Raw genomic sequence first — 20296 nt, 5'->3', positions numbered from 1 at the left:
CTATCTATCTATCTTTCACTCTATATCTCTTTCATTAAAAAAAAAAAAGAGTCTGTTTGCAAAGCCATTATGCTGTCTACCCCACCCCCCACCCTTGCCAGGTCTCTGCCTCTGGATCTGGAAAAGAGAGAGCTGAAACCCTTGAGGATGACTAAAAAATGCTCTAGGCACTAACACTAGTTTTTGTTGCCAATTTTACATGGGTTTACAGTACTGTAGGATTTCAAGAGTATAGTTTCATGCGTGTGTGTGTGCGTGTGCGTGTGCGTGTGCGTGTGTGTGTGTGTGTAGGACTTGTCACAACTGTTATCAAGCTCAGTGACACCATACCAGAGACACCCTTTCCTTCCCTCTCCTCCTCCACTTCCCTTCCTTATTCCTTCTGATGACCACCAGATTTTCACAGCACTTCAGAGTTCATTTTACTGTTTTGTTATTACTAGTAGTTGTCTTTTGCAATATTGTTTGCTTTTGTTATCCATACTCTTTCTTTCTTTCTTTCTTTCTTTGTCACCAGGGTTATCTTGAGGGCTGGTGCTGGTACTGTGAACCCACTGCTCCCTGCTTTCACCCTTTCCTTTTTCTTTCTATTTTTTTTATTAGACAGGATAGAGAGAAATTGAGAGGGGATGGGGAGCTAGAGAGAGGTGTTGGGCATTACACCGGCTCCCCCCTGCTCCCTGCTCCATGCTTGATGCTGTGGTCTATTTACATAGTCATTGTTTTGCCTGAAACCCGCCCTGCCTGCAGGGTGCTGGTTAATCCCACTGGTTAGAACCTTCCCAACAGCTGCTATGGACGCTTTCTACCTTTGAGCTCTTTTCTCCACCCCCTCTCCTAGCCATTTCCTTTTCCGATTTGCCACTTCTGGTTTCTAAGATAGAAAGGCATTGTCTCTGATCAGTAAAGGCATTGCATTGTGTCCTGCTCCGCCATGAGTTCCAGGTTCCTCTCCCGCATCACTGAGTAAGCAGCAGCCCAGGTTGGCTCTGGTCAAGTTCTCTCCAACCCAGAGAGCATGTGCCCGGAAAGAAACACCCTCACGCTAGCCCGGCAGAGAGGGAGAGAAAGATAGACCCTTGCAGAGCCGTTTCACAGCTCATGAAGTGAATCCCCTGCCGGTAAGGAGCCGGGGAGGGAGGAGGAGAGGGAGGGGGGCTCAAAGCTGGGTCCTTGTGCTTGGTGATATTTGCACTTAACCCGGTGTGCCACCAGCTGGCCTCCTATCCACATGTAAATAGAACCACCTAGGAGTTGTCCTGATTTATTTCATTCCACATAATCCTCTCCAGTTCCTCTCAGGCTGCCCCAAAGGACACAAAGTCCTACTTTAATGACTGAATACTATCCCCTTAACAATACAACCTGCAGCTTCTTATCAGGCCAAGTGTTAATGGGCTTTCAGGTTGCTTTCAAGTCTTGTGTACTGTGCTGTACCACTGTGAACATGGGCTGAAATATATAACCTTTAAATCACACTCTTTGTGTCCTTCAGATAAAAGCCTGGGAATGAGTAGCAAACTTTCTTTGAGTCAAAGTGGAAGGAAGTTCTGCTGACTTTTCCTTTGGATACCGGATGTATTTCTTCTGAATGCTCAGCCTTGAACAATTGCAATAAATCAGTTCTCACCCATGTTGTCCCTGCCTAATCTGGACTGAGTGGATCCTTGGTAAGATATACAAAAGAAAAGACACTAATGGAAGGTGCTTATGACCATGTCTGTAGTCTGTGAAACTATGAATTCATCTGATTGTGGTGAGCAGCTCAGGGGGCTAAGACATTAACTGATGGAGACAGTGAACCACTGGAGGCCACACAGCCGAGTCTGTTCTAAAGCTACAGAAGGAAAGGGAAGCGGGAATGTGGCCCACAGGGCCTGGGTGAGTTCCTATTGACGGATGTGCCAGTGAGTGAAATGAGCTGGCTGGTCAATCCCCATGGGGTATTTTCTTTGCTTTTAAAATTGATTGATAGACAGAGAGACACCCTAGGCCTGAGATGGGAAGGGGAGCTATAGAAAGAGCTAGAGAGACCCCTGCAGCCCTGCTTCACCCCTCGTGAAGCTTCCCCACCACTGCAGGTGGGGACCCGGGGCTTGAACCCTGATCCTTGTGCACTGTGATGAGTCCCTCACCAGGTGTCCACTACCTGGCCCTCCCTATAGGATATTCAGAGCTCCTTGCTGTTGGATTTTCTGTCTTGATTTGATCTGCCTGGAGCAGAAGGCACCCAGGGACAAGCTTGCTTGGGACTGGGGGGTCTCTGTGAGGCTGGAAGCCCTTCTCAGAGGGGATGGAGCTCCCTGGGGTCTCTGCCGATTCCTTAGGAGCCTGGGTGCCCACGCCAGTGTGACAGTAACACCTGGCCTGTCGGGATGGGGTGTTTGCATTCAGTCTTTCATTCACCAGCCCTTTTGTGAAGGTTCTTTGTTCCCTCTGGGACACCATGCTGGCTGGGACCCAAATGTGCTGTTGTTTTGTCCTTGAGAAAGAGCAGGAGGTGGGGGGGGGTGCTGCAGCTGGTGCCAGGGATGCTGGGGTGAGAGATGGGGGAGAGAGACATCGGCTCTGGTGGTCCTGCCAGGAGTTGGCCCCACAGAGGAGGGGGGCGGTGTCTTCAGAAAGGGAGTCCCAGCTCAGTCTGGGAGTTGATTGTGTTAGTCTGTTCTCTCCAGGGCTCAAGCTGCATGGGGTGGCTACTGTTGGGGGTGGGGGGGGCTGGGGGGCAATGGTCTACAGTAAATACAGCTTTGCTACATGTGCAAAATCTCTCAGCTTTCTGCAAAACAAACACCACCCCCACCTGCCGCCTGGGTTCTCCTTCACCATCAGGCAGTAGGACCTGGAAGCCTCCTCCCCCCAACCCACCCCAGAGTCCTTTACTTTAGTGCAATATACCAAACCCAGACCACTTCTGCTTTGTGTTTCCTCTCTGTCCGTTTGACTGAGACCAGCCCATCTTCATCCTTCTCTTTCTGGCCAATCTCACTTCACAGGATGCCTTCCAGCTCCAGCCAAAATGAGAGGAAGAAAGTGACTTCGTCATTCTTCACAGCTGAGTAATATTCCATTGTGTATCTAGACCACAGCTTTCTCAGCCACTCAGCTGCTGTTGGAGACCTGGGTTGCTTCCGGGGTTTGGCTGTTACACATTGTGCTGCTGTGAACACAGGTGCACACAGATCTTTTTGGATGGGTGTGTTGTGTTCCTTAGGATCTATCCCAGGAGAGGAATTGCAGGGTCATAGGGTAGGTCCATTTCTAGCCTCTGAGAGTCTCCAGACTGCTCTCCACAGGGGCTGGACCCACTGACATTCCCACCAGCAGTGAGGAGGGTACTTTGTGGGGCTTTGCTCCTGGCTGATAGCAGGTACCCAGAGACTTCATGGGCAGATTCCCCTGTTACCCACTGTTACCCACTTTGACTGCAGGGTTGCTGGCTCACTGATAACCATAGGGAGAGCAAAGCTTGGACCCTCTGTGACTTGGTGCAGGAGACCCATGGGAAGCTGGACATCAGGTAGAGGGAAGGCATTAGATTCCAGGAGGTGGACGGAGATAGACCCTGATGGACATGAGGGGCCAGCACACTGGGCCTGCTGGGTGCCCTCTGGGGAGCTCAGGTGGGGTCCACAGGGGTCTGGGGCCAGGGCCATTGGCTGAGCCCCAGTCAGACCCAGCTGTCCAACAAGCAGTAGACAGGAACTGAGGCCCTCCTGCCCCTGAAAAGCTCCATGGGGAGGTTTGACATTTGCTGTGTGCTTCTGCCATGGTGGTGGGAAGAGGCCACCCTCGACATCTCCTCTTGCTCACTAGCCTTCAGTGAAATGTGGTTTCCAGACGGGAGGCTCCATGAGGGGGCACAGAGCTCATAGGTGTGGGGTCCTGGCTTTGGTCCTGGGGACTCTATCTAGAGAGTGATACTCTGTGTCTGTCTCTCTCTTTGCTTCTCTCATTAAACAAGTGAACAGTTGCATGAATCTCACAAAATTAAAAGCTAATCATTTGGAGCCAGGAAGATGGTTCAGCAGTGAGAACATGTGGATTGAAAGCCCTGGGCTTCCCAGACAATAGTTCCAGTCCACCTGCACACTAACTATCCAGCTCAAGCAAAACCCACTAAGGCCCTGGGCCCCGAGGATCATTCCTAAAATACACCTCCTAGCTTCTTCCCACCCTAAGGTCGCTGTTCTCATCTTCATGATCCCTACTTTTTGGTTCTTGTTTATTAAAAACAATTTGTCCTGCTTTATATCTTACTGCCTTTCAGCCACCAAGTTGAAGATGCTACCATGATGCCAACCTGACGTCCCCGGGCAGACGGCCTCACCCAGGTGTCCTGGAACCTTCCCTCCCCAGAGCCTTGCCCCACTAGGGAAAGACAGAGACAGGCTGGAGGTGTGGATCCACCTGCCAACACCCATGTCCAGTGGAGAAGCAACTACAGAAGCCAGACCTCTCACCTTCTGCTCCCCATAAAGAAACTTTGGTCCAGACTCCCAGAGGGGGAGAAATGTCAGGGAAAGATGACCAGAGGGCTCTGAACCCAACTCCATCAGGACCCAGAGAGAGAAGAGGAAAAAAGGAAGGACATTCAGAAGTAGTCACAGGTATAGGTGTGACTTAGAAACAAAGAGAAGACAGCACCATAGGAAAAAAAGGCAAATATATAAAAATGTAGACAGAGAAATAATCGTCAACCCAAATCTGTGACCTTGGGAGAACCACTGCAGTTTCCAATGGAGGGGATGGGGACACAGAGCTCTGGTGGTGGGAACAGTGTGAATTATACCCCTGTTATGTTACAGCTTTGAAAATAAATATTAAATTACTAAAAATAGAAAAATACCCAGGCTTGATCCCTTGCACTAAATATGGCGGCTGAGCTCTTTCCTAATTTCTCAATCAGTTATCAAATAATAAACCCTTTTTTCCTTGTTGCTTTCCAATTTACCTTTTTTTTTATCTTCTTTTTTTCTTTAATTTATTTCATGAGAGATAGAAATAGGTGGTATCTGTCCTCTTCTAAACAGGGTTTGGAGAATATCAGAAATTCCAGCTCTGGAGGGGAAGGTTCAGGTAATAAGCAGAACAAACAATGGAGTGAAAGATCAAAAGGCTTAAACACGATCATGTGTGGTAACTGAATCTAAAGACAGTGGCGTTAGACTCAGCATGGGAATGACTGTCACAGATCAGTAAGACAGGAGGCCTTCTAGCTCAAAACACAGACTTAACTGTCTAGAGGCTGTTGATTTTAACCCACGGATGTGTGTTAGCTACTTGGAATCTCTAGGTCTCTCCCATATGCCTGGGAAGCACACAGACTTTCAATTAACTTCTCCTTCCTCTTATTAATCCACTCCGTACTTATTTGACTGTCCAGTCTTGATGAATATATAAGGGTATACGATACTTTCTTTTGTCCTCCATAACCTGGAACACTAGCTTGGCTCAAATGAACCACAGTGCAACCCAGATTCCTGCAGGAAGGTACAAATATCAGGAGGGTGTCAGACCTGGGGATATATTTGGAGATTAGGTGCCACTTCCTGGTGAAAGATGAGGCCTTCGGGGAAAACCAGGCTGTTTTATGAACACTAAAACAGTGACAGGTTCATCTGTGTTGGTGATGCGTACCCTCTAACATGAGTGGTGAAATGAGGTTTGCAGGTTCTTTGAACTAAGTGCCCCATTTTTGTAAGCCAAGTGGGTAACAAATAAAGAGAACTAGAGATATCTTAGAATTTCCATCGCCACCCTGAAGAGTTGTGTCTTTCTGTTTACTTTAAAGAAGATTTATTTATTTGAGAGACGACACAGGGAGAGAACCAGAACACTGCTCGGCTCTGGCATGGGTAATGCTGGGGACTCAACATGCAGCGTCCTGGACGTCAGGCATAGAAACTGGTGCTGAGAGAGAGAGAGAGAGAGAGAGAGAGAGAACCAGATCATCCATCTGGAATATTCAACACTGGGGGTAGAGTCCTGGACCTCCTGCTTGGAATTCCAGAATTTTCCCACTGCACCACCTCCAGGAACAAAAGCCCCTCCTGTTTTCCTAGGCTCCTCTGTCTCAGACTTACTCTTTCTCTCTGCCCAGCTGCTGAAGGTTTTGCCACATATGGAAAGCAGTCTGTGGTCACTGAGCTGCTATTAAGTCTTCTTCCTCTTTCTGTCTTGTATCTTATTACCACATGCTAGTCTTTTTCTTTTTAATTTTTATTTTATAAAAAGGAAACATTGACAAAACCATAGGATAAGAGGGGTACAACTCCACACAATTCCCACCACCAGATCTCTGTATCCCATCCCCTCCCCTCCCCTGATAGCTTTCTTATTCTTTATCCCTCTGGGAGTATGTACCCAAGGTAATTGTGGGATGCAGAAGGTAGAAGGTCTGTCTTCTGTAATTGCTTCCCTGCTGAACATGGGTGTTGGCAGGTGGATCCATACTCCCAGCCTGTCTCTCTCTTTCCCTAGTGGGGCAGGGCTCTGGGGAATCAGAGCTCCAGGACACATTGGTGGGGTTGTCTATCCAGGGAAGTCTGGTTGGCATCTGGAACCTGGTGGCTGAAAAAAGGAGTTAACATGAAAAGCCAAACAAATTGTTGACTAATCGTGAACCCAAAGGCTGGAATATTGCTGATGAAGATTTAGGGTCTCCGTTTTGTAAATAGCTAGTAGGCATATTTTAGTTACATTCTAAAAGGCCCATGTGTATACTAGTTTTTTCCCCTGATATGCAGGTGGACCCAAGTTATTGTCTGGGGAGATGATGTCATGGCTGGAAAAAGGGCTAGAAAGCTGGATCAGGGAAGAGAGTAGCTCCCAAATATGGGAAAGGTGTTTAAATATTTTTGACTATAGACACCATTGACACTAGTCTGTATACATCTTTCTGTGAATGGAAGAGAAGATGGAAGTAGACAGACACCTAATTCAGCTTTGTTTGTGTAAGTCATAGTCTTCCTGGAGTCAATATGGCAATCAGTGCAGAGATTTGACCTGTGCAGACAGTGACTGAGTATAGAAATATTGAGGACACTTCTAAGATCTCAACTTCACTCTTCTCCTCCCTCTTGGAACATACCCCATTCACACATTTACGTACCACTCATGTACTCAGCATATATTTGCTGGTGTTTTATGCTCTGGGAGTGGGACAGCTCATTTTTCATATTCATTTGTGCTAGAGAGAGAAGAACATTCAGAGAGAGAGAAAGAGGGAGGGAGAGAGAGAGAGAAAGGGAGAGAGAGGGAGGGAGAGAAAGAGAGAGAGGGAGTGAGAGAGAGAGGGACAAAGAGAGAGAGAGAGAGAGAAAGAGAGAGGGAGGGAGGGAGGGAGGGAGAGAGAGATAGAGAAAGGAAAAGAGGGGAAAGGATGTCACGGTATCACTTTATCATACATGGTGTCTCCCTGGTCCCATCATAACCCCATGTGGTGCCAAGGCTCACACCCAGGGCCCAGTACACGCTGACGAGCAGACTTTATCAGACCTCCGGATGCCTAGACTTGCTTTTAAGGATGAGCTTTCCATGTCTAAGGATAAACTCTGGTGAATGTCTATTGAAATGCCAGAGCACGGAGATCATTAATAAAGGTAGCTATTACCTTTTCCAAGGTTCCACTTGGAAGAAGAGCTGGATTAATTGTCCCAGTACATTTCATTCATTCATTAATTTTTGCAGTTGGTGGACACTTACTATGACCTGGTGGAGGTCAGGCTGGGCACTGAGCAGACAAGCAGACAAGGTGACCCCAGAGGCAGTAGTTACGCTGGAGTTTGGGCAGGGGAAGGGGGAGAAGCCTGCAGTCCTCAGGCAAAGGGAGAGACGTTCTCACGGGTCCTTGGGGCCCATCTGGTGGTGCACCACTGGACCATGCTCCAGAGTGGAAGTGAGCAAGGTTTTGCTGTGAAGGCCCAAGACACTCAACTTGGGCTTGGATGACAGAATGTTCCATAACTGCTGATCAGCCGCCTCCTCTCTGCACACTTGCCGTGTGGCTGAGGTGTCCTTTGAGCTGTCCCAAGACATGTTGGCTAGGGACCATCAGACCCTATCTCTCTGGACCCCAGATATGTGCAAAATAGCCACAGCTCCTAGAATGGAGCCAAAGGTGCCTTGCTGATGGTCATAAGAAGTGAAAACACTCACACCCTGCTCTTGGGGGCCAGTGTCACCTTAAGGCTCTGAAGAGTCACTTTCACACCACAGCCTCTCCAGGAATTAGTCACAACCACTGTCCTCATTTCATTACTACTTTATACAAATTTATTTCTGCATTTTTAAAAGATTATGTGAGGGAAAGAGACAGACAGACAGGCAGACACACATGCAGAGAGAGAGAGAACAGGGGTATAATTCCACATCATTCCCACAACTGGAGTTCTGTGCCCCCATCCCCACCACTGGAAACTGTCTCTTTCCCTCTCTATTTCTCTCTGTCTCTATCCAATAATAAATAAATAAATAATAAAACAGATTATTAAAAAACAGTTTGGAAGACAGATATGGTTAGCAGATGATTCTCACCGGTGCTTCCTTGCCTGGAGACAGGAAGACAGACACAAAAGAAGTGTCATTACCAACAGAACAGTGACTGCCAGGAGGAGAGCTGTCCCTTTGAAAGCTGTGTCTGTGGCAGGAAGCAGACTCTCTGTAAGGCGCGCTAACCTCCTGGCTTCCCAAATTAGCCTTCTGCCTCTGTGCCAGGTGCCGTGGGACAGGCTGTCATATAATAATGAAGCAACACTAAGCAGTGTCCTCGGCTGCTGAACTAAACACCACAGCATGGGCTTGGGGGTGGGGGAAGCAAGGTGTCCTTTTTACCCTATTCACAGGCTCTTGATTTTTCACAAGGGCCTGTTGATAAATGTCTGGGGGTGGGGTGGGGGTGGATCAAACCGTTTTCCACTCAGAAATTTGCTAATTGCCCCTTGTCTGTCTGTGTTTGACAGCTATGGAAGGACGTCTCACACCCATCTGTTCCAAGATTCCTCCTCCAAGGGATAGCCTCTCCACGAAATTCCCGACAATTTTCCCTTAATTGCCTCTTTAGAAACCTGACTGTCCATTTGAAAGACCTTTCTGTCTCAGCTGTCCTTAGGGGACATTTGTCTTTGGCATTATACAGACAGCCAGATTCCTGCCAAGGATCTTCATCATCGAAAGCCCATGGAATTAAGGACTGGAAAGCAGACTCTCCTTTCCTTCTTCCCTTCACTCCTCCCTTCCTTCCTTCCTTCCTTTCTTTAAAAAATTTTTTTAAATTTATTATTGCATGAAGACATCAAGACATTGAGTGAGGAGGGGGAGATAGAGAAGGAGAGAGACTGAGAAACACCTGCAGCCCTGACTCATCACTCGTGAAGCTTCTCCTCTGCAGGTGGGGACTGGGGGCTCAAACTCGGGTCCTTGTGCCTTGAAACATGTGCTCAACCAGGTGCACCACCCACCACCCGGCCCTCTTTCCTTCCTTTCTGTCTCCTTCTCTTGCTTTCTTCTCTCTTTGACTCGTCCTTTCCTCTTTATTATTTACTTCCTTTCTCCCATCCTCCTTTTCTTTCTATCTTTTCTCGTTTCTTCTTTCTTTCTGGATTCCTTTCTTCTCTCCTTTCTTCCCCTCCTCTGTTTTCCTTCCTCCCTTTCTTTCTTCTTGCCAATATTGATTCAGGATTAATAGTAACTCAGAACATCCTCTAAGCATGGGAGACACAACAGCAACAGACACAAAACCAGCTTCTCTGTGATGTTTGCGTTTCAAATGGGAGACAAAGCAATGAGCAAAATGCAGGTGTCCCCTCCCTGAGGCAGCTGCTCCCTGAGGAATGGGAAGGAGCCTTTGGTTCAGAGCTGGGGGAGGGAAGGTACGGCTTGTTGCACCTTAACAAACCTAAGAACCACTAGTTGTTTGGGGTTGAAAACAGAAAAGAGATTTGAACACTTGCCTCTGTTTATGGTGCCCAGTGAGTGAATTAGGGGAGGTGTGAAAGCTTATAGACGGTGTTTGAACGTTGGTCTTAGATTATTTCTTTAAATACTTTAATTGGGAGACCTAATGTCAGTACAGTTGGCGGTCCATGTGTACAGTGTCTCAGTTTTCTGCAAAATACTTCCAGCCCAGCCCAGGTCCTCCTCCACCATCAGCACCAGGACCTGAAAGCACCACCCCAGAGTCCTTGACTTTGGAGCAACACACCAAACCCAGTCCACGTTCTGCTTGCTGTTTCCCCTTCTGTTCTGATGTCTCCATTTCTGTTTGTGAGTGAGATCAGCCCATCCTCATCCTTCTCTTTCTGGCTGATCTCACTTCACAGGATGCCTTCAAACTCCATCCAAGAGGAGAAGGAGACTCCATCCTTCTTCACAGCTGAGTAGTATTCCATTGTGTGTCTAGACCCCAACTTTCTCAGCCATGCATCTGCTGTTGGACACATGGGTTGCTTCCAGATTTTGGCTGTTACAAATTGTGCTGCTATGAACATAGGTCTACACAGATCTTTTTGGACGGGTGTGTTTGGTTCCTTAGGATCTATCCCCAAGAGGACTAGATCAGGGTCACAGGGCAAGTCCACTTCTAGCCTTCTGAGAGTCTCCAGACTGCTCTCCACAGGGGCTGGCCCACTGACATTCCCAGCAGCAGTGAGGAGCATTGCAGGTGTCTCTCTTTCTCACTCCCTCCTTATCTCCCCACACACTCAATTTCTCTCTGTTCTATCCAGTAGAAATAGAAAAATTCAAACTGGCCAATAAGAGCATTCGATTTGTAGTGCCAACACCCAGCTCCAGCAATAACTCTGGTGGCAATACAAAAATTAAATAAAAATTAAAAAATAAATAAATACACAACACACCAGAGTATTTCTTACTAAGATAATACCTACTTCTTTTTGCTTTGTGGAAGGAAATAAGGAAGAAAAGAGAGAAATTCAGAGGAAAGGGGGAGATAGAGAAGGAGTGATAAACACCTGCTGACCTGCTTCATCACTTGTGAAGAAAGGAAGAAAAGAGAGAAGATAGGACAGGAAATCAATGGAAGAGTGCCCATGAAGGCAAACTTTGTTGATTGCTGCCAGGAAGGCCAATCAACCAAGAGTCAAGTGCTGGTGCCAGGAGAAGGGATTTAATTCAGGCGCCAGTAACATGAAAAGATGGCGTACTCATGTCTCAAAACAAACAAGCAAAAGATTCCACATGATTTCTGGGCGTGGGACTGGGTTTTCTCAGGGAAAGGGAAGGAGCAGCAGGTCAGTGAGAGGAAGGAAAGGTCCAGTCCTGAGCTCCAGTGGCGCAACAGGTTAGCGTGTGGTGCTTACACAGGAAAGGCCCAGCCCCATAGCCATGCAGCTGGCTGCAGTGACTGGATGACTCCTCAGAGCCAAATCACAGTCGGAGTGGTTCACTCCCTGCAGAAACTGCAGGGCACCGTGGCTTTGCTATGTTTACATTAATTTACGTTGTTTGGACACAGATCAAAGAACACCCAACTCCTGCTTATGAAAAAGTGTGTGGTTTACGTATTTTTGTTTCCAATCTAGGTTATCATTGATGATTGGTGCTTAGTACCTGCGTGACTCCACTGCTCTTGGTTAAATTTTTTTTTCCTTTTCCTTTGGACAGAGGGTGAGATATAGATAGCTTGATTGATAGATAGGTAGGTAGATAAATGATAGATTGATAGATGTTTGATAGATAGATAGATGTTTGATAGATATTTGATAGGCAGATAGATCGGTGTTTGATAGAGATAGACAAATAGATGATAAGATGGATATTAGACTGATAGGTAGATAGATAGATGATAGATTGACAAATGTTTGATAGGTAGATGGATGTTTGATAGCTAGACAATAAGTAGATGATAGATAGATAGATGATAGATAGTAGATAGATAGATGATAGATAGATAGTAGATAGATAGGTGATTGATAGATAGATAGTAGATAGATAGATGATAGATAGTAGATAGATAGATAGTAGATAGATAGATAGATAAAGTAGGTAGGAGATGCACGTACAGCACTGTTTGACCACTTGTGAACCCTCCCCCCTTGCAGGAGGAGACCAGGGGCTTGAACCCAGGTCCTCACACTGGGTAATGTATGTCCTCCACTGGTAAACCACTACCTGCCCTCCACTGTCTCCCCAGTGATAGATTTACTAAATTAGTGTGTCTGCCCCCTAATGAGCTGGGTTCATTTGCCCAGTTAGCCAGAGTCTTTGGCTTATCTCACCCACTACTACAATAGCCTTGGGTCACCAGCATTGCAGAGAGGAGGGAACCGCTCACCCTTCATGACTTCACCCCTTTCTCCTGGGGAGCACAGTCCTGTCCTCTTCCATCATAGAGAGTCCTTGGGCACAGCCCCATCGCCCTGAACTGGCCTCCCCCTGCCCACTTTCAGTGTTGCCTTCCCTTCAGGGCCCGCACTTGGAAGAGTTTGAGTGGCCATCACAAAGTAAAGCAAGTCGGGTATCAATAACCATTTCTATCTATGGCATATTGGTACACATTATCAAGTCTAGAAAATAGTAGAAATATCACCGCTTACAAGATACTAGTTTACCCTTTGACCTTGAGGAAGAATACTCTAAGTCTTCCAAACCAGTCACCCTTTTGAGTCAGACACTTGAGAATGGCGTCTATACCCTGACTTGCATAAAACATTCACAAGTCAAGGTTCCCCTGTCAGACGCTTTCTACTGAAGACTCTAGACCCTTAAACACTCCATACCATTATTTTAAGGATAAGGAATCTAAAATTCTGTTTGGAGCCAATCTGAAAACGGAATTGACCCTATATATCTGATCTCCTAAAGGCTTTCTAGTGATATGATTTATAAAGCCACAGACATTCTTGTAAACTCAGCATCTGGAGTAAGAGTACTTTGCAATGCAAATTTCTGAACATTTTTCTTTATGACTTTGAATTAGTTAAACACACAGCTCCCTGTGCTGTTTGCACATGCAAATGGGGAGAGAGAGAGAGAGTGAGAGAGAGAGAGAGAGAGACCCTGTCTTGGGTTTGGAGTCCTGGCTTCCATTTTGCATTGTGTCTCTGCGAAGCAACCTGATTTGATTATGAGCCTTGAGACTCACCAGGGGCAGTTTAGAAACAGAAACCCTCCTTCTGTTTCGGAATCCTCAGTGACTCTGCAGTACCTCCTTGGAGTCTGCCCCATTCTGTCTGCCCGACAGCAGGAGCTCCGCGAAAGAGCGTCTTTGAGGAACTGCACACTCAGGGTATAAACTCCAAGACTTTACTTTAGAGCCATGCCTCGTCATGCTGATTCCTAGAAAGATCGAAATCTGGGGGTGAGTCGCCCGGTTTAGCATGCATAGTACTAAGTGCAAGGACCTGCACAAGACCAAGGTCGAGCCTCCGCTCCCCACCTGCAGGGTCTGCAGGCCTCTCTCTTTCTCCCTCCCCTCCCCCTCTGTCCTATCCAATGAAAAATGGGAAAAATGGCCACCAGGAGCAGTGAATTTGTGTTGTTGGTACCCAGTCCCAGCGATAACCCGGAGGAAACAAAAAAGAGAAGAAAATAGAGATTTGCCGGCACCCAGTTCTGGAGGCTAGAGGGACAAGGTCCAGCACTGACAGGATTTCTTCCTGCAGAGGTTGGAACAGAACAGGATTCCGCCTGGCTTCTGGTTTGCTGGCCATTTCGTTTTGTTGTGGTTTATGAAAGCGTGACCTTAATCTCTGTCTTCATTTCATGCTGTGTTCTTCTAGTTGATGTGTTTGCGTCCAGATACCCCTTTTCATACAGAGAATCTCACCAGCCACTGAATTCATGTCCACCCTGCTCTATTCCAGCCTCATCTGAAACTAGCTCATCTGTGGCACCTTTACTCCCAGCTACGGTGACATTCTGGGGTCCAAGGGCTTGGGGTTTCATCATCTGTACTTTGGGAGGGGACATGATTCCTCTCTCTCTCTCTCTCTCTCTCTCTCTCTCTCTCTTTTAAAACATTTATTTATTTATTCACTTTTGTTGCCCTTGTCTTACTGTTGTAGTTATTATTGTTGTTGTTATTGATGTTGTCATTGTTGGATAGGACAGAGAGAAATGGAGAGAGGAGGGGAAGACAGAGAGGGGGAGAGAAAGGCAGACACCTGCAGACCTGCTTCACCAACTGTGAAGCGACTCCCCTGCAGGTGGGGAGCTGGGGGCTTGAACCGGGATCCTTACGCCAGTCCCTGCACTTTGTGCCACCTGCGCTTAACCTGCTGTGCTACCCGACTCCCCTCCACTCACTCTCTTACTGGCTGGGCTACTTTGGGAATGTTATTAACCCAGCGTGACAACAAGCAGCATGCAAAGGGTTTATTATAAAGAGGGTTATTAGGAAATAGCACACCTCCCTAAGGGAAAACTGTTTTTTTTTTATTTTCATTTTTTATTAGCAATTTAACAGTGTTTTTACAAAACTCTACAATTTTAGGAGTATGGATTCACATCCTCACGCTTGGTGTTTGTGAGTCACCAGACTATCCACCAACATTCTCTGACTCCTTCTATCCATAGATAACCACCATGGCCCTCACAAAGCTGCGTTTGGTTACCAGCATTTTTTGCCAGTTGAATTGTTGTAGTCATCTATACCCTATATGTAAACTAAACCATTTGGTATTTGTCCTTCACTTCTTTCCTTACTTCATTTTGCATAATCACCTCCAATTCCATCCATTTTTCTGAGAGGGACGAGGATTTATAAAGAAAAGAATTGTGTGGATATGGGAGACCTTCTTCCTTATAAACATAAAAAAATATTTATGTATTCCCTTTTGTTTCTCTTCTTTTATTGCTGTTATTATTGTTGTTACTGATGTCATTGTTGTTGAATAGGACAGAGAGAAGTGGAGAGAGAAGGGGAAGGCAGAGACGGGGAGAGAAAGATAGACACCTGCAGATCTGCCTCACTGCTTGACTTCCCTGCAGGTGGGGAGCCAGGAGCTCAAACTGGGATTCTTAGGCTACTGCTTGCACTTTGCACCATGTGCGTGTAACCCACTGCATTACCGCCCACCCCCATAAACTTTTTTTTAAGCCTCCCCTACCTGTACCTCTCTGATCACACACACACATACACACACACACACACACACACACACACACACACATACATATACACACACACACAAACACACACACACACACCCCACATATATTTATTACCTCCAGGGTTATTGCTAGAGCTTGGTGTGCCTGCACCATAAAACCACTGCTCCTATGGCCATTTTATGTATTTATTTATTTAGTTAGTTAGTTTTTGGATAGGACAGGGAGAAATTGAGCAGAGAGGGGAAGATAGAGAGGGAGAGAGACAGATAGATACCTGCAAACGTGCTTGACTGGTCTATATTTTTCTAGTCTGGTTTGGTCCCTGAGATTTGCACAGGGAAAGGTGAGTGGTCACCTCATCTGGTCACAAATCATGGGTGGTGGCTTTACACCAGCCAAATGTCTGCCATCTTGTTTTCTGTCACATGATGTCTGCCATCTTGTTTTCTGTCACATGATATCTGCCATCTTGTTTAGTCACATGGTCTCCACCATTATGGCTCCTGTCTCCATGGCTACCTATTCTACTGTCCTAAGATTTACACTTGCAGGACAACCACTTTTCCATAACAAAGTTACCTCTTCTACAAAGGCCTGTTTTTGTTTGCTTTTTTAACAAACATATAAAACATATTATTACCTTGATTCTCAGTGTTGTCTTTATCAGAAGGTTTATCAAAATGTTCTACTTACTTGATGTGCTCTCTGATGTCCTAATACTTGCCAAGCATCTCAAATCAATTTTAAAATCATCTTGCAAAGCAGGACCAGATGACAGCAATTCCTAAAATTGCTGGTTACCTAGCACTACGAGTTTAGAGTAATACTGCTAATCAGAGCTCACCCCAGCCTCAACCTCAAGGAATATGCCAGCTCTCAGAAACCCCAGAGATCTGAGCTCCCTAGGGCATTCCCTCTAGAGCCTGGGTTTTTTTTCTAGTCACGTCTCATCTGTAATGCCATGCTGACTATGTTGTGTGTGCTGGTGTCTTGGCTCAGAACAGCCTGGAAGCAGAGAAGCTGTGGAAGCTGGGGAGCTCTTCAGGGGAAGTCTGCTGACAGGCAGGGAAGTGATAACTGACAGCCCCAGACGAAGAGAAGAGGCCCAACAGCAGGTCTGGATGAACATTTTCATTATAATGACTTTCAGCTTCAAGGAAGAGTAAGGGCTATTCAACTGCTCCTACCCAGGAAAAACGCAAACATCCCTTAAGGGAGAGAAATACTAAAAGAGAAGCGGGGAGAACCATCAGTGCAGGAAAGGGTGCTCTTCTGTCAAATCAATGCACACAAAACTTTCCATCTGCTAATATACCAGTTGGATGTGGGATATTTATGGAATACATTTGTTATTTATCTTGTAAAATAGATGGTACTTGATTTATATAGCGAACATAAAATACCATTACGCCTAGCCTGAGGCTGACGACATTGCCTCAGAAAGTCTTCATTCTGGGTCGATAACCGTCTACTTGCCACTTGACAGAATTTCAAAGCAATCTTCCAGTGGACAGACTCTGGGACTGACCGAGAACACAGCAGCCAGAGTCACTGTTCTCATAGCCCTGCTGCCTTTCATTCTTCTGCACAGCTCTTTCTGGAATTCTGTCTTGGCAGAAACTGGTGGGATCTGTGGCCGTATGATCGCAGAGTTAGGTTCGTGGAGATTTGCTCCTTTAGAAAGATCTCTCATGTAGTGACCCCTGAAATCAGGGGCACACCTGCCCGCTCCTGCAGCCAAGGCAGATTCCTCCTGGATAGTTAAGATGCAAGGGAGAGGCGGACAGCGCAAGAGGTCACTCTGGCTGTGACGACACTCTAGAAGCTTATCGTCCATGGGATCGTCCACTGGTGCTGTTCCTGTCTGATCTTCTCTTGTGACCCACACCACGCTATTCCCCTGGCACCCACCTCTGTTGATGTTCAGTACTGGGGAACTCAATTTAAGGACTCGAGGCTCCTGCCACGTGTCCCGCTAGCCTTGTTTGTTCTGACTATTTTCCCATCAAGGTTTTTATGTCCCTAATCCAACCATGCTTGGATAAAGCCCAAGCAAAAGCCCAGCAGAAGGCCTGATTTTTTTTTTTTTACCCTAGTGCATGCCACACCTCTCTGTGCCCATGTCTCACATCATCTGGACTTGTGTTATGAAGCTCATCTCTTACAGTAAGTGCACTTCTGATAGATAACAGGCATGTTTAACACAGGCATGTCTTAACTACACATACATCTTACATGTAACATAGTGTCATGTGTTTATTTGTACATATAAGACACATCTTGCATATAAAGTAGACACATTGCATGTGATGTAAAAAACCTTATGCTGTATGCAAGTGTCTGCAAGTACCATTCAAAACAGACCAGAATGATATATATTACTTAGCATTACTGTGTTCTTTCAAATTCTTCAGGGAAATACACCAATATGAAAAATGTGATTAAGTGAACTCCAAGGACCAGAGAGAGAGGGCCAGGCAGCTGAGGGTTTGGCCACGAGAGACTCACCATTCTTGACAGTGATTGCTAGCACAATGCAGAATTCTAAGATCGTTTAATGAAAACTTTTTTTTCTTTCCCTTATACATCTGGGGGAAACCAAGCCTGCACAAACACAGTAAAGGCAGGCAGGAAAGGAGGAACTCAATTCTTTCTTCTTCTTTTCAGGTATCTAGTCAAAGGAGTAGGTTGGATGGCACAGCAGTAAACACTCCAGAACAGATAGCTGACGCATTCCAACAGGCATCAACCAACTGACACCACGCAGCCACAGTTTGGAAAGAAATGTTTTGACCAGGGCAAAGAAAGAAGGAAAAGAGGGAGAGGAAATAAACTGACCATAAGATCATCTAGAATGTGGAGGGGGCTGTGTGTCTTTAAAATGAACACTATCCTGAGGCCCGGGCACCTAGGTCTATGACCCAAACTGAAGGGTCTCTCTAGTGACGTTTCATGCTAGGCAACATTTGCCAAAGGGAATGAATCAGCTGGCTGTTTATGAGAATCTGATGCTGTCAGTTCATGCAGTACCATAAAAATAAATAAATAAACAAATAAATAAATAAGATGCACAACTTTCTAATAGATTAAAAAATGGGGTGGGGGTAGAAAGCATAATGGTTATGCAAAGAGACTCGTGCCTGAGGCTCTGAAGTCCCAGGTTCAATGCCCCATATTACCATAAACCAGAGCTGAACAAGGCTCTGGTTAAAAAAAAAAAAAAAGTGACATAACAGTCTTTGTTTTCTGTTGTTGTCACCAGGGTTTCACTACTCAGAGACAACTGCTTCCAATGGAAGGAGAGAGATAGAGACAGAGACAGGCATTAAACCCCAAAGCTTCCTTTAGATCATTGGGGGCTGGGCTTGAACCTGGGTCGTATCATCGGAAAGCAGGCACTGCCCCCAGATGAGCTATGGTCCTGGCAGCAACCTTAAAAACTGTTGTTAGTCATCTGATGATGGTTTGCAAGACTGTAAGATACAGGCTATACTTCTGCCTCCAGAGTTCTGTGACCCCCCCCCCCGCCCCCAACTACTCTGTGAGTTCTCAGAAAGTCTCACAGACAATCTGGTCACTTTTTTTTGTTGCTGTTGCAAGTTTTGCATGTTAGTTTCCTATATTTCACATCTGGACAAAAACATCCAGAAGTAAAAAAAAAATCCAGCAGTGAGTGGCCTTTCGTTTCTTTATTTCACTAAGCACAATTACTTCCAGTTCCATTCATTTTGTCCCAAAGGACACAATATCATCTTTTCTGGCTGCAGAGTAGGATTCCGTCAAGTGTATATCCCATAACTTGTTCAGCCAGTCACCTGCGGGCAGACATTGAGGCTGCCCCACTACTTGGCACACAGGGTGCCAGTGTCCCTTCCAACTAGTGTTTGGGTGTCCACTGGATAAATGCCTAGGAGAGCTGTTGCTGGCTCACAAGGTATTTCTACTATTATGTGTCAATTGACTCTCCATAGAGTCTTCTTGGCTCTATTGGGTACCCATGGGTCTGACAGAACAATTTTATCACAGGTCAGTAGGAGGTAAGATTCAGAGTTGGCTGGGACAGTAGCAGTGACGTCACTATCCACTAGCCACACTGCCACCAGCTCATGTGCAGATCGCAAAGCCAATGGTCCACATGGAAGTGGTAGGGGGCAGTGGGGCGTAATGTGGGGGTGTGTGGGGAGCAATGCAGACACCGTGTGCTCCCTGTCTGTCAGTATCACACATCCAGGGCTTTCACTTGGGGAGGAATGTGAATTTCAGCTGTCACTCCCACAGCAAAGAGGGCAAGAGCAGCAGCCACGTGGCATGGGCCACAGTCTTCAAGTGTTCACTAACATGCAGCTTCCTCACGCACGGCCCCGGGAGCAACCAGAAACAACAGGAACAGAGATCACCCTCATGGGCAGAAGCAGAGAAATCAGAATAGAAGGAGAGACACCAAGCAGAAGTTGGACTGGGTTTGGTGTATTGCCCCAAAGTAAAGGACTCTGGTCGTGGGGGGAAGCAGAGGCTCTCAAGTCCTGGTGTTGATGGTGGAGGAGGACCTGGGCTGGGGGGAGAGTGTTTTGCAGAAAACTGAGAAATTTTACACATGGACCAGCAATTATACTTACTGTAAACCATTAATTCTCCCAGTTAAAAAAAGGGGTGTTCAACAATTTGTTTGGCTTTGTATGTTAACTTTTTTTTTTTCAGCCACCAGGTTGCAGATTCTAGCAGGATGCGACCAGAATTCCCTGGACAGACAACCCCACCAATGTGTCTTGGAGCTCTGCTTCCCCGGAGCCCTGCCCCATTAGGGAAAGAGAGAGACAGCCTGGAGTATGGATCCACCAGTCAACACCCATGTTAAGCAGGGAAGCAATTACAGAAGCCAGACCTTCCACCTTCTGCACCCACAATGACCCTGGGTCCACACTCCCAGAGGGATAAAGAATAGGAAAGCCATCAGGTGAGGGGATGGGATACGGAGTTCTGGTGGTGGGAGTTGTGCAAAGTTGTATCCCTCTTATCTTATGGTTTTTGTCAGTGTTTCTTTTTTTATAAATAATAAAATAAAATAAAATTAAATTAAATTAAGAGGGGGGCAGTTTGCTAGCCAGTGGACTGTGGCTGGGTGGGTGGGTGTGGTGACACTCACCTTGAAAGGCACAAACACATCAGCAGTTCTCTGGACAACATTGAGTGACACATCCTGTCGCCATGTGTTTTGTGGGAG

The 20296-nt window shown here is 46.3% G+C and overlaps 2 long non-coding RNA genes across 5 annotated transcripts in view; both read left to right on the top strand.

Moving 5' to 3' along the window:
- The window catches only part of LOC132538586 (uncharacterized), an 890943-nt gene that overhangs the window by 508734 nt on the left and 361913 nt on the right, over window positions 1–20296 (top strand). The gene's annotated exons all lie outside the window — the stretch shown is intronic.
- Window positions 896–20067, top strand: LOC132538680 (uncharacterized). 3 transcript variants are annotated; one of them, XR_009550035.1, is made up of 3 exons: window positions 896–1121; window positions 1496–1670; window positions 2997–3139. It is a non-coding gene; the product is annotated as an uncharacterized LOC132538680 (long non-coding RNA). The 3 variants fall into 3 exon arrangements; XR_009550034.1 differs by lacking the exon at window positions 2997–3139 and adding an exon at window positions 19774–20067 and having other exon boundaries at window positions 897–1121; XR_009550033.1 differs by lacking the exon at window positions 2997–3139 and adding an exon at window positions 4271–4846 and having other exon boundaries at window positions 897–1121.

The sequence above is a fragment of the Erinaceus europaeus genome, chromosome 5 (assembly GCF_950295315.1).
Source record: "Erinaceus europaeus chromosome 5, mEriEur2.1, whole genome shotgun sequence".
Taxonomy (NCBI): Eukaryota; Metazoa; Chordata; class Mammalia; order Eulipotyphla; family Erinaceidae; genus Erinaceus; species Erinaceus europaeus.
The sequence above is the reverse complement of the archived record's forward strand: the minus strand, read 5'-3'. Positions and strand labels throughout refer to the sequence as shown.